Here is a 14,821-nt window from a genome sequence, read left to right as displayed (position 1 = left end):
TGTCCCAATATATTTTATACAAACCTCTGTGGCCTAACATGTCTTACACAATCTGGGGTGGCAGAATATATTTTGCACAAAGACCATGGAGTTTTCCCAACACAGAAAGAAATTGCAAGAATTCAAGCCTCCAGATTGTGGTTGGATACTTCAAATCTTTCCCACGTGCAGGGGTCACTTTCTGATTGGTCCACAGCAGCTTTGTCAAGAAGAATTCAAGTCTTCACAGCCTGTATAAAACAGGCTGTTTGTGCCAAAGCCTCACTTCCTGAAGCTGAGAGAGACGGCGAGTGGGATTGACATCACCTGGCCACAGAGAACGTCCCTAGTCTGGTAACTGCTAAATTCTCTTCCCTTGTACTCAACCTATTAACTCCTCTTTTAAAGTTCTATCTACGGGGATCGCTATGAGATCCAAAAAGAGAAGAAGAACACAGCTCTCATAACCCCTTGAGTGAACGACCCACCTGAACAAACTTTCTAGTAATCTGAAGAAACTATTCTGGCCTGGGGCACTGTCATGGAGAGCTGGAGAACATGGCTTCTTCATGCCAGTTTTAGCAGATTAGGAGCAAAATTCCACTCATTGTGTTTACCCCCCAAAAAACTTAGTTATTTTAAAGCTATCTGAGATGATATCATTTACAGGATAAATCCAGTTATCTGAATTCCCTTTATCCAGAAATATTACTTATCCGAATGCACAGTGTGATCCCCGTGTAGTGGTGTGTTAGCTAATCATCCACTGATGAACTAACCTTAGGGCTGTGGGAGCTGAGATTTGGGAGGATTTCCAGAGTTAGAAATGAGGACAAGAAAAAAAAGGAAGAATTAGGGAGAGAATAGGTAGGGAGGAAGAGAAAAAACGTAAACATGGAAGAAAGAAACAGATGAAGTGGGTTAAGATAAAGACTGAAAGGAGAAGAGTTCAAGGAGAGAAAGGACAAAGGGAGACAGGACAGAAGTCATGGCAAAGAGACCAGGGCAGGAGGGAGAGGAACAAAGAGAGGCAGAGGAGAGTAAAGGAGATGAAAAAGGCAAGGAAAGAAGTAGGAGAGGGGGAGTAGTCACAAGAAAGAAGAGACTCTTTTGTTGCTTCCTGAGGGTGTCAGGACACTGATAGGCCTTGGCTTCACAAGTGCTAGTAAAAATAGTGTGGGGTAGGGCTGGCTCACTCCCCTGGGATTGTCAGAGCTAGGAATCGCTCAAGCAGCACCACGGAGGCTCTTGTCTCCTGGAGTTCTTCACCCTCTTTCTCCCTTTCTCCTCTGTCTTTTCTTCCCCTTTTCTATCCTCTACTCTCTGCCTCCCTTTGTGCTCTGTCCATGCAGCAACTTGGGAACCTCCATCACCACAGCATGCAGGGGCAAAATGGAAATAAGTGCAACCCCTTCCTCTTCTGCTACCTCTGGCTTCTAGCACTAAATTCACTAGCCCTTCTTATGTTTACCCAAATGCCTGATTATCCAAATTTTCAATATCCCTCAGGCCAGTTGGATAAACCGGAGTGTGCTGTAATAGAATGTGTGATGTATGCATGTCTTTCACTAGCAAACTGAATCTTAGTTGTCTAGAAATTTAAGGTAGCTCAGTATGTAATTATGAGTGTTGAAGTCCAGAAATATTTGTAGAAGGGAATGTCTCCTCCATAGACGATAGCTGAGAGACAGCCTTAGTGTTTCAGAGTTTAACCTAGCTATCATATAGAGTTTGTAATTGAGAAAAATTGACAGCTTTTTTCCCAAAAACCAGGAAGAAGCTTTGAATTGGCTGGCAAGCTAATGACTGTTCCCACTATCTGACTCTTTAGTTAACCATGAATGTTTAGTTCAAGTAGCCAAAGAGCAAAGAATACTGGTAAAATTCTAGAGAAATTCAGATTGTTTTAATAATTATCAGCATGAAGTGTGAAAATTAATTGAATTGTAATTCTTAATCTTAAGTAAATTGTCTGATTTTCTAAATTGTAACTTTAGAGCTGTTTTTTAGAACTGTCAGAGGTGCTCCCATAATTCCGCTAGGGAGCACTTTTGATTAGCAATGGATGAGAATCTGCCCTAAAGGATTCATAGATTCTGTTGGTATCAAAGTTACCTGCCCAACACAATGGAGAACTAGGGTAAAGTTTGTCTATGTAACACAACTGTGATAAGGCTTTGAATGAATTGATGTGATCTGTTACTTTTTAGTAAATTGTAACATGAAATCAGGAATTCATTGTTATAAATTTCATAAACATGAATAGACAGCCATCTTTCTTGTGCTTTCTGCAGTTTCTAAATTGCTTTCAATTTTGCCTTGGCTAATAAAATATGTAAATGCGTGATAATTCTCCAGTCTCTACTTTGGCTAAGGAGAAAGAGATTACCACAAGAAACCTAATTTAAGACACAGGAAAATTAGTTACAAAACATGTTTGTGAAATGTATTTTGCCTCACACAACTGTATCTCTCTGAAATCCTTCTATGATTTCTTTGGAACTGTACATAAGAACATAAGAATGGCCATACCAGGTCAGACCAAAGGTCCATCTAGCCCAGCATCTGTCTACCAACAGTGGCCAATGCCAGGTGCCCCAGAGAGAGTGAACCTAACAGACAATGATCAAGTGATCATTCTCCTGCCATCCATCTCCACCCTCTGACAAACAGAGGCTAGGGACACCATTCCTTACCCAACCTGGCTAATAGCCATTTATGGACTTAACCACCATGAATTTATCCAGTTCTCTTTTAAACACTGTTATAGTCCTGGCTTTCACAACCTCCTCAGGTAAGGAGTTCCACAAGTTGACTGTGCGCTGGGTGAAGAAGAACTTCCTTTTATTTGTTTTAAACCTGCTGCCTATTAATTTCATTTGATGACCCCTAGTTCTTGTATTATGGGAATAAGTAAATAACTTTTCCTTATCCACTTTCTCCACACACTCATGATTTTATATACCTCTATCATATCCCCCCTTAGTCTCCTCTTTTCCAAGCTGAAGAGGCCTAGCCTCTTTAATCTTTCCTCATATGCGACCCTCTCCAAACCCCTAATCATTTTAGTTGCCGTTTTCTGAACCTTTTCTAATGCCAGTATATCATTTTTGAGGTGTGGAAACCTTATCTGTACGCAGTATTTGAGATGTGGGCGTACCATGGATTTATATAAGGGCAATAATATATTCTCAGTCTTATTCTCTATCCCCTTTTTAATGATTCCTAACATCCTGTTTGCTTTTTTGACCGTCTCTGAACACTGCGTGGACATCTTCAGAGAACTGTATAGATAACAATCATTATTAGTAAGAGATTACAGAACCTAAAAATGTCATTTGGACTAAAATAATATTTCTAGAACTCAGCATATGCCCATGATCTGTATATATAAGGATTCTGACTCCTCTTTGTCTTGATGTCTTCTGTGTCCAGTTATTGAGTTCCCAGCTGACCTTCAGCCATGAAGATCCTTTATCTGCTCTTTGCTGTTTTCTTTCTGGTGCTTCAGGGCATGCCAGGTAAGATATAAATGTAAGCGAGGGATGATGAAGAGAGATCTCTGGGAGCCTAAGGTTTCCTAATGCTTTCCATTAGAAACAAGTTTCTGACCTTTTTCTTAGGAGCACTAATACCTCTGCAGTTTACATGAAATTTGGAAGGGTAATTTTTCAGAGATCTGGGTTAGGTCTTTGCTGCCCCCAAAGAAAAAAAATGCTTGACTGAATTATGCCCAGTGGAAAAAAAATCCATAGTGTTTTTCTCAAATCTTTCTGAGGCTTGCTGCTTAAGCCGCTCCACATTATACCTGCATTGCACATACTCTTCCTCTAACAGGCAATGACAAAAGCTTGTGCTCAAATAAATTTGTTAGTCTCTAAGGTGTCACAAGTACTCCTGTTCTTTTTGTGGATACAGACTAACACAGTTGCTACTCTAAAAATAACAAAACTGACTATCAGAATGGGATGTAAATAAAATGAAGTGTGACCAATCTCATTACATATACACTTTGGTTTAGGATAAAGTACATGGAGTTCGGAGCCAGGAGATTGTGAATTAACTTCTGCAGCAAGCTAGTGTTCATAATTCTATGCCTGCCACAAACTGTATTATAAAGTCAGGTCTCATAGCCCACTGGCAGGTTACACAGCTGGGAACAGAACCCAGACCTTTAAAATGGCAGCCCCTCATCTCAGTGTCTTAACCCCACTGCCTCTAAGAATCTATCATTACTACGTGCTTGGCTGCTTTCTAAGAAATTATATAATCTGAGGGTGGGAGAGTGTCTTCAATCATGACAATGTATCTGTTTAAGTCAGAGTTTCTTAAATACGGCCACCATGTCCACATGTGGCCACCATGGGCTTTTCTTGTGGCCACAGTCACCTAGGCCGTGATGAGGGGGGAGTGCAAAGTAGCAGCCCCTGCCCCTTCCTGTAGCTCCTGGATGCACTGCACTAGTGTTGGTTGCTGGGGCCAGCAGCAGGAGTTGGGCCCTGTCTCCCTCTGAAGACACCTGGGACACAACACTGGAAGAGCAGGCAGCCAGCGAGTTCCCCACTTTTCCAGGGGCGGTTGGGCTCAGGCTTTGGGTGTTAACCCTGGGGTGGTAGGGCAGCAAGCTCTGGCTGAGGGGCTTTGGGCTTCAGCCCTGGGCTATGGCTGCAGAGTGGCAGGCCCCAGGCTCCAGCCATGTGGCTTCAGTCTCCATCCCTGGACCTGGTCCTTCAGCTGCGGGGCTTTGGGTTCTGGACGCAGGGCTTCGGGCTTAATTTGTCCCGAGGCTTGCCGGGGCTGAGTAAGCCAGCTGTAAAAATGATACTTATATGTTTGTTAATATTACTTTTCATAACAGACTTACTAGCTAGCAATAAATAAATTGAAATGATTTGGCCATGTCTATGTGCATATTTATTTGGTTTTCCTAAAGCTAATTAAGTATTTTAGGAAAAAGTGTGAGAGCGGCCACCAGCAAGAGTTGGTGGCCGGACTCTGAGGCCACCAATAAATTTGTCCTGAGAACCACTGGTTTAGGTTGCCCAACAACCTTCAGTTCAAAATGTTCTAACCTAAATATTCTACAAGATTTGAGTGTGCACATTGGGGCTGGATTTTCAGAATAACAGGCCCTTCGAATGTAACCAAAACCTGACAACTGGTCATGAAGACATTATTTCAAAGCTAATTTTTAGAAAAAAACATAGACAGGCATGCATTGAAACTGGAAGGGATTTTTTCAAGCCCTTCTCTTTCAAAAATGTGTAGTCATCCAACCTGGTGCTGAGCCAGTTCAACCCTACTTCACCAAATTGCATTTGTGATACTGCCTGGCACATCACTGCTAGAGACAGAGGGAATCAGAGGGAACAGCAGCAGCCACTCAGAGAACTTGGAGGTCTGAGCAGCTAAATGCTTTTCATCACTTAAAGGCCCAGGGCAGCACAGGACACCATGCTGAGAGCTACAGTTCTCAACTCCGCGGCCCAAGGGCCAGCACCCCTCTTTAATTAACTTTCTCCATTCTCTTCTTAGTGGCAGCCAATGAAAGGTCACAGAACTACATCCATCTCAACAGCACTAAAGCTGTGATACATTTTTGGACTTGAACTTTTGGGCTGACATGGCCAAGCGTCAGTGAATGGGAAATGCCTGTCCTCTTGGAATCACCATGCTTATTTACCTGGCTCTGCAGAATGATGACTGACTCTTTCTCTTTCTGCAGAATTCTCTGAGGCTCAGGATCCCTTCAAGCTCTGTAAATACCGAGGGGGTACCTGCTCCTATAAGAGATGTTCTTTCAATTCTAAAGTCGTTGGCATATGTGGTGGACGCTTTTTGTGCTGTCGCAGGTAAGTTCAAGATTCCGCAAGGCAGACATTGCAGTGTGAACAGAAATGCCCGTTCCTCTCCTTTCTACATCTGAGCTGTTGTTTAATGCTTTTGGAGGCTCAGCAGATATGGGCCACGGGCAGGGGTCAAAGAAGGCTTCAAGCATATTTTGTGCTGCTCACATTCTAGGCCACCTGGGAGCAGAAGTGGCCTCAGCATGTATTAGAACAGTGTTTCATAAACCGTTGTACTGGTGATCCCTTTCGCATAGTAAGCCTCTGTGTGTATAAATTAAAAACACATTTTTGTATATTTAACATCATTCTAGCTGCTGAAGAAAAGTGGGGTTTGGGGTGGAGGTTGACAGCTCGTGACCCCCCCAGGCAATAACCTCGTGACCCCTTGAGAGGTCCCAACCCCCAATTTGAGAAACCCTGTATTAGAACATCTCATTGGCTTCTATTTCATATAGCACCTTTACCTGGGCTCCTGGACAGCCTGCAGCAGCTTAGATTCTCTGCGGTGCTTAGTGCTACTGGGAGTGTCCCCTTATACCTGACAGCTCCCAGCAATATCTCTAGCACCACCCCATCATTTGCAACAGGGACAGCATAGACCTATTATGGCAACCATGCGCTGCTCATGCTTTGGAAGAATTTTCCGCAAACCTCTTAATGGCACTTTTAAAGCCTCCATATGCTGTCAAAGCTTCATGTATACAAAGGAATTGGAGCCCAAACGTACCATTGTCTACATTGCTTTTAAATTTTCGAATCAGAAATCAAGCAGGAAAAACAAAACTCTGGAGGAGAGCATGTAGAGGCTATGCCTACTGTGTATCAGCATGCAGGAGAAGTGAAGGCAAAAGTTAGAAATAAAACAATATCTACCACAAATGAGATACAGAGGAAATTGGAAGTAATGAAATGCAGCAATATGAAAAGGGAAGCTAAGGACAAGAGGGAAGAAACCATAGCTGGGAGGGCTAAGGACTAGAAAGCATTTTATTAAAATAACAGAAAGAAAAGAAATCTTTACAACTTTACGGATCCATTTCTAGATAGTAGGAAAAAATGTGAATAATGAGGCACAGACAGCAGAAGCGTTCACTAAATATTTCTGTTCTGTATGCAAAAAGAAGCAGGTTGATGTACTGATATTACAAGAGGATGGTGCTTCTATCTAGTCCCTTAGTAACTAAGGAGGATGTTAGCATCTACTAGGGATAAACATTTTTAAATCAGAAGACCTAGATAATTTCTGTCACAGAATCCTCAAAGAGTTAGGTGGGGAGATCTTTGTTCCACTAATCCTTTCTGAGACATTTTGGAATGTTGGGGAAATTCCAGAAGATGGGAAGACTGATAATGTTATGCCAGTAGGCACAAAGGACAGGCAAGATGACCCAGGAAACTAGAGGCCAGTGATCTTGACATCAATCCCTGGCAAAATAATAGAAAAGATGACTCAATCAATAAAGAATTAAAAATTAAGAATATAGTTAATGTCAGTGAACAGGGATTTTAGCATATTCAGTCTTGCTAAAAAAACTATTTTATGTTTAGATTACTTTGAAGTTAGTATTTAAAGTTAACTGCCAGGATGTAACATAATTATATTATTGCAAAAAGCGTGGCTTGTACTGCACAAGATTCTGAGTAAAAAACTAGCACCATGCAATCTCAGTAAAATGCACATTAATAAATAATATAATATACTTGTCAATGGGGAATCATTATCTAATGTGGGTGCCTCCAGAGATTTGATTAAAGTGTTTCAGTATATTTACAGGGAGAAAATACCAGATTCTCAAGGGCTCTTTAATCTAGCAGAGAAGGCAGAACAAGAACCACTGGCTGAAAGCTGAAGCCAGACAAATCAAGTTAGAAATAACAGAAAAATGTTTACAATGAGGATGTTTAACCATTGGGACAAGCTATCAAGGAAATGAGGTATTCTCCATCTCTTGGTGTCTTCAAATCAAGGATGCATGCCTTTGTGGAAGATAATCAAATACAAGATGCTGGGCTCAATACAGGGGTAACTGCAGGGAAATTCTATGGGCTATGTCTTACAGGAGGTCAGACTAGATGATTTATTGGTCCCTTCTGGCATTACAATCTATGACATTCTGGGAACAAAGTGGCTGCTGTCTGCAGGAACTTGATATTTATAAACCTTTCAAACTGTAAAGCTACACCTTTATAATAAAGAAAAGCCTAAGAGTTCAGTGTATAGTCTTAACCCTTTATTGTTCCTCTTTGAAAACCAGGGGAGGTAGTTGTAAAAATCTTGGTGACGTCAATGTGAACATGATTCAGAAGGTTTTCCAATAGGTTTAAACATCAAGGTTCCTATGTAAAGTTAGACTGGCCACATTGTAAATCTCTACAAATGAATTCCATGTGCTGGAGTTAACCAGGAACCCCTTCACTGACCATAGTGTTACTTGGGAATTTCCTTTGAAATCAAACATCATATTATTGCTCTTCTATGGGAAATCGTCACAAAATCTGATTCTCTTTTCTTTGTACAGGCGATTTTTTGACTAATTGTTTAGGCAGGATCTCTGGGAATCCGGCAGCCAGACACTTGTTTCTAAATTCATCAGATCCTGCTTCAATGGAACCCTGCGGTGGCATTCATTTGGACTGGAAAGAACCTCCTGAGCTGGAGAAATTCCAGAAGGGAGCCTTGTATCACCCCTATAAGATTTGTAACTCTCCTTTTAACAAAAAAAACATTTGGTTTGAAATAATCTTGCTGGTGTGTCGATGGGAGGCAAGGGGGTCTGTTTCTATCATTTGTCATCCTTACAAATCCATCTTGTTTAATGTTTTAAAATTTAAAATAAAATACCCTGAAAACTGCCCTATCACATGTTATTTCCTCACCTGGTCCACACACATCTGTAGGTTTCAGTCAATTCCTGTGGGTTGATTTTTAGTTTTTACAACTTGTAGAAATCCTTTCAGTTTGTAGCGTCAGAGGAGCTGGGTCCAGTCACAGACTGACTGTACGATGTGTAACACCCATCGTGGAGCTGCATGGCCTGTAGGCCGTCTCCCTATGTTCCAAAACTCATCGTCCACACTGAGGAGAACAAAGGAAATCAGGCCAGTCTGGATTCCGGTGTAAGGTCTGGTTCTCCTTCCTGTTACACAGACTGCTGTAAATCAATGGTAACTCCACTGAAGCCACCATCGTAGTTACAATGGCATAAAATTGGCATAGCTGAGATCAGAATCAAGCACACTTTTGTGCACAAAAGGCCAATACGAAATTTGCTAAAGGAAAATTTTTTTGATTATTTCAATGGAACATGATCCCTCCAAATTCATTTCTCATCCCATCCCAATGGTTCCCTGAAACAACAATTTACCATTGGACCACACATATCAGAAATTTCAGGCAGATTTTTTTTAACCCACTTGATGTGAAGAAATCTACATTTGACATTTTTTATCCTCGCCTTGATTAGGCAGAGCTTGTCATCCTTCCATCATTGTATTCATTGTAGTGTCACTAAAGTTCAGTAGGTTGTACTGTAAGACAGCAGATTCCTTCTTGAAGGATGATGCTAAATTAGAAGGAGCATCTTTCTGCCGCTGCTGTCCCGGAGTGGTTGAGAGCCAGGATTGCCAGTTTAAAAAACTTTTGAAATTACAATAATCATGTATGATGAGCCCTTGGTCAAATAAAGTTTGTTACAAGGCAAACTTTATTCTAATTTTATACTATACTATGCAGTTCACTTTGATATTAAAATGGTGCTTAAATGCAGATTTGTATCCATTTCTAATTAAACGTGTTTGCCGATGGGACTGCATGTGACAGCTCAACCAAATAGCTCTAAAATTACAATTTAGAAAATCAGATAAGTTATTAAACACTAAAAATGAGAATTTGATTAATTATCATACATTAATCTCCTAACATAGTATGCCGATAATGATTTAAACTATTCCAATTTCTCTGCTTTTTTATCAGTATTGTCTGCTTTTAAGTAACAAACTATACAATAAATAGTGGTGAGGAACTTTAGCTTACATGTCAATTCAAAGCTTCTTCCTCTTTTTGTAATGAAGCTCTGAATTTCTCTTGACCACAGTATCCATACGATTTCTAGGCTAAACTCTGAAACACTCGAGGTTTCTCTTGGATATCTTTACTTTTGATAAGTGCAGTGTACTGCATATATATTTTCTAGACATCAACAGTCTTAATTATGTAGTAAATTGCTGCAATTTCTAAACAATTGAGATTCAATTTGTTATGGGAAAATAAGTAAATATCATACATTTTAAACATTCAGATGATTTTAACTCAGGTACATATTTTCAAGGAAGTATTTAGCTTTAAAGTAACAAGTTTTCACTTGGTATTGATTGAAATTGGCATGAAGCACTGACTGTTTTCTTGATACACGTTAAAAAGTTAATTCAGGGAGTTAATTTCCTCAAGTGGTCATGACAACTCTGTACTCAGTCTAGATTTTGTTGCTGTTACCCTAGGTATATCTTTAAAGGACAGCAAATAAGGTGCTTATTGAGGAAGATACTTTAACTGTTACCAGACAAAGGGCAGTTTCAGCCTCCATAAAATGCCATGCATTCTCTGTCTCTTTGACCCAGATATTTTAGCTTCAGGGAATGACATTTTTTACCAAAACAGATAGTTTTATCCAGTTTCCAAGGGCTTGCTTTCTTCTTGTCAAAGCTGCTGTGGGCTAATCAGAAAATGACCGTGTTTCTGGCAAGGACTAGAAATGTCCATTCAGAATATGAGCTGTTCCTTTCCACCGTCCAATGAGAAAATGAGGCATCTCTTTTGTGTTCTTGCAACCTTGTCTCTATAAAATTCCTCTTCATGCACACCATCTTGAGCCATCCCAGTTTGTGTAAGACACATCAAGTCATACTGTTTTTTGCAAAATGCCTTGAGACACATGCTGATTCCCTTCTGGTTTAGTTCTGATTATTAGTCTCCCTCTGCAGGCCTTTTGTGCAAGCCTCTTCCTGTAGTCCTCACCATGGTGCGGCCCTTGTCCAGCTTGGCTCTACTCCATGTCCTTCCCCAGATGGCAGTTTCTCTGTCAACACATTAAGCTGTCTATGGAAATGTCTATTTTGAAGTCCAGAGAGATTTATTAAACTCTTTTCCCATTCCTTAATTGTTCTATTCCTGTTTCATAGGTCATCATGCTACAAGTAATTTGATGCAATTGCTTGGTTCAGCACAAATAATATTGCTAACATTTACCAGACTATAAGACAAAATAGCTGTCCTCTCTGTACCCATACCTGGTTATTCTCTACACTTTGTTTGATAATTAGGAGGATGACTACATATGTTATGAGATCTCTGTGGAACTGACAGTCAAATAGAAGATCAAACCAAGTGTCATACAGACCTAGTAATATTTCAGTGGGATTCACTTTACAGATTTTCACTTTTCATTGGCTTCACAGCATAACAACTGAGTGTATCAGCTTCTTTATTAGAAAGCAATGCAGTGTTATACCTTTGTTCATGACTACTTAGGTGCAGACACACACACACACACACACACACACACACACACACACACACACACACACACACACGGTTTCTATTTAAAAGTTTTGACTTTCTCCAAAATGAATGCAATACTTTTTCTAGTGAAAGCACCGTGTCAATTAAACGTCCTTAAACCAATGGTTCTGTTGCAGAATGCTCAAGAGAAATTTTAATTTTCTATGTAGTTTCTAAAATAACAGGTTATACTGCCATATCAAGGCACAGCTTGATCTACAATAGTTCTATTATGAACTTCTAGGCATAAAGCATATAATATAGAAGAAACTGATAAAAGATTAAGTTACTTCAGAATTTAGTAGGAGACTGTGGTCAGCTTAGCTAGGGACTGTTACTGTTACTCAGTGTAACTCCTCTGGGAACCACAGGCTCAGCATCTACTATTAGACATGCTTTAATGGCTTAGTCCTAAAATATGCCAGGGATTATGCCCCAGGCCTGGATGTTTATGACATTGTTATTAATAATACATTCCATATTTTCTGTGTCATTAATAGTGCTGACATGTCCTTGCCAGAAGGATATTAAAATCTCAAGTGAAATTCTGGCCTCAGGGAAGTCAATGGGAGTTTTGTCATTGACTTCATTGGGGCCAGGATTACATCCTGATCACCTAAACCAATTAAACATCATTGGCCTGATCCAAAAGTGACCGAAGTGAATGGAAAGAGTCTCGGTAACTGTAGTGGGCTTCCAATGAGGAGCTCCCCCGGAAGTGACTTAGCATACAACTGTTTGTGTGTATAGGTTGTATATCTCTTTCCTGTACTATTGATAAATATTCTATGTGTATATAAAGTTATTTTCCTATTTTTGTGCAGCCTTCCCCTTACAGAGAGGTTTTAAATCCTGGTAAAAACTCAAAATATCCCTCACAATTAGGAGGATACTGTGAGTCATGAATATATGTGTAGGGGGAGGGTGGTGTTATGTGGTGTATAGGAATTGGGTAGTATCCCTTTAAAGAGTGGAGAGCATTCTAATGCAGCGGTTCTCAAATGTTAGCAACCCAAGGACCCCCATTTTGGGTTAAAAAATTTCAGGGACCTCCAAGCTCCCTTGCTTAGCCATTGCTCTTCTCCCTTCCCTGAGGACCCACCCCCGCCCGGCTTTCTCTGAGGCCCTGCCCCCTGCTCACTCCATCCCCCCTCCCTCCATTGCTTGCTCTCGTCCACCCTCACTCACTTTCACCAGGCTGGGGAAGGGGGTTGGGGGACAGGAGAGGGTGTGGGGTGCAGACTCATGGAGGGAGTTTGGGTGCAGGCTCTGGGCTCTGAGAAGAAGTTTGGATGCAGAAGGTGATGTGGGGTGTGGGATCTGGTAGGGAATTTGGGTGCAAGCTCTGGGAGGGAGTTTGGGTGCAGGATGTGGGCTTTGGGCTGCGATGGCTCCCAAAAGCGCATCCCTCTGGCAGCGGTCTTGGCCGGGGGGTAGAGATGAGGCAGTGGGTCTCTGCATGCTGCCTCCACCCTCAGGCACCACCCCCGCAGCTCCCATTGAATGCAGTTCCCAGCCAATGGGAGCTGCGGAGTTGGCATTTGGGGTGGGGACAGCGCGCAGAGACCCCCTGGGAACTCTAGCTTGAGGAATGCTGCTCTAGTGGGCTTCTGTGACTCCTACTGCTGTAGCCACCAGAATTCTGCTGGAGTTGAGCAGAGGCTGATGGAACTGGGTATATTTAGTTTGGAAATGAGGAGATTAAGGGGGTACATGATAGCAGTCTTCAAATGCTTGAAAGACCTCCATAAAATAAGATGGAGAAAAAAAAGTTCTTTCTTGCCAGAGAGGACAGGACAAGAGGGAATGGGTTCAAACTCTAGCAGGAAAAACATCCTAACTCTGAAAACAGTAGGACAATGGAACAAATAGCCCAGGGAAGTCATGGAATATCCTTCACTAGAGTTTTTCAAAACAAGGCTGTATTGTTATCTGTATTGGATGGCTTAGACACAACAAATCCTGCATCTTGGCAGGGAGTTAAGCTAGATGACCCTTGCAGTTTCTTCTAACCCTATGGCCTGGTCTACACTACGAGTTTATTTCGAATTTAGCAGCGTTAAACCAAATTAATGCTGCACCCATCCACACAACGAAGCCCTTTATTTCGATATAAAGGGTTCATAATATCAATATCCATACTCCTCTCTGACGAGGGGAGTAGCACTGAAATTGTTATTGCCATTTTGAATTAGGGTTAGTGTGCCCGCAATTCGATGATATTGGCCTCCAGGAGCTATCCCACAATGCACCATTGTGACTGCTCTGGACAGCAATCTGAACTCGGATGAAATGGCCAGGTAGACAGAAAAAACCCCGTGAACGTTTGAATTTAATTTCCTCTTTGCTCAGCATGGAGCGCTGATTAGCACAGGTGACCATGCAGTCCCAGAATCAAAAAAGAACTCCAGCATGGACGGAACAGGAGATACTGAAGCTGATCTCTGTATGGGGAGATGAATCTGTTCTATCAGAACTCCGTTCCAATAGACAAAATGCCAAAACATTTGAAAAAATCTCCAAGGCTATGATGGACAGAGGCCACAACAGGGCTCAACACAGTGCTGCTTGAAACTTAAGGAGCTGAGATAAGCGTACCAGAAAGCCAAAGAATGAAATGGAAGCTCATGGAGGGAGGAGCGACTGACGACTGCAGCAATCCCACAATTCCCACACTCTCCGAAAACCATTTGAATTCTTGGCTGAGTTCCCAAAGTCTGAAGGGTCAAAAACATTGTCGCGGGTGGTTCAGGATATGTGTTGTCTCCCCCCGCCACCTCTGTGAAAGCAAAGGTGAAAAAATCCTTTCTCGTCTTTTTTCAATGTTACCATATGTCTACTGGATGCTGCTGGCAGACGCAGTGCTACAGTGCTACACAGCAGCATCCCCTTCCCTTGTGTACAGCAGAAGGTACAGTATGACTGAAATTCATCATTATCATCCCGTGAGTGCTCCTTGCTGGCCTCGGTGAGGTCGGCCGGGGGCACTTGGGCAAAAATGGGAATGACTCCCAGGTCATTCTCTTCTTTGAGCTTTGTCTAATGGAGATTCAGTCCTGCCTGGAATACCATAGCAGCTGGAGGCTGCCCTCCCCTCCCCCCTTCGATCTCTGCTTGCAGAAGCAATAAAGTCAGTGTTGTTTCAAATTCATGCATTATTTATTACTTCATTACAAAAATGGAGGTATAACTGCCACGGTAGCCCAGGAGGGCTGGGGGTGGAGAGAAACAACGAGTGGCGTTGTTTCAGGGGCACCCCCTAGAATGGCATGCAGCTCATCATTTCTGCTGGATGTCTGGGGCTCTGACCCAGAGCAGCCGTTTGCCTCTCTGGTTCTTTATTAGGCTTGCCTGATAGTCTAGGCAGGACTGACTCTCCCTTTAGACAAAATTTAAAGAAGGGAATGACCGGGAGTCATTCTCATTTTTGTCCATG

The 14,821-nt window shown here is 41.8% G+C and overlaps 1 long non-coding RNA gene across 1 annotated transcript; it reads left to right on the top strand.

The window, feature by feature from the left end:
- The first annotated feature begins 284 nt into the window (after nucleotides 1-284).
- LOC115649485 lies at nucleotides 285-8,679 on the top strand. The gene is made up of 4 exons (XR_003999828.1): nucleotides 285-333; nucleotides 3,415-3,500; nucleotides 5,705-5,831; nucleotides 8,348-8,679. It is a non-coding gene; the product is annotated as an uncharacterized LOC115649485 (long non-coding RNA).
- Nucleotides 8,680-14,821: the final 6,142 nt, after the last annotated feature.

This window comes from Gopherus evgoodei, chromosome 3 (assembly GCF_007399415.2).
Source record: "Gopherus evgoodei ecotype Sinaloan lineage chromosome 3, rGopEvg1_v1.p, whole genome shotgun sequence".
Taxonomy (NCBI): domain Eukaryota; kingdom Metazoa; phylum Chordata; order Testudines; family Testudinidae; genus Gopherus; species Gopherus evgoodei.
Note: the sequence above shows the minus strand (reverse complement) of the source record. Positions and strands in the feature narration are given on the sequence as shown.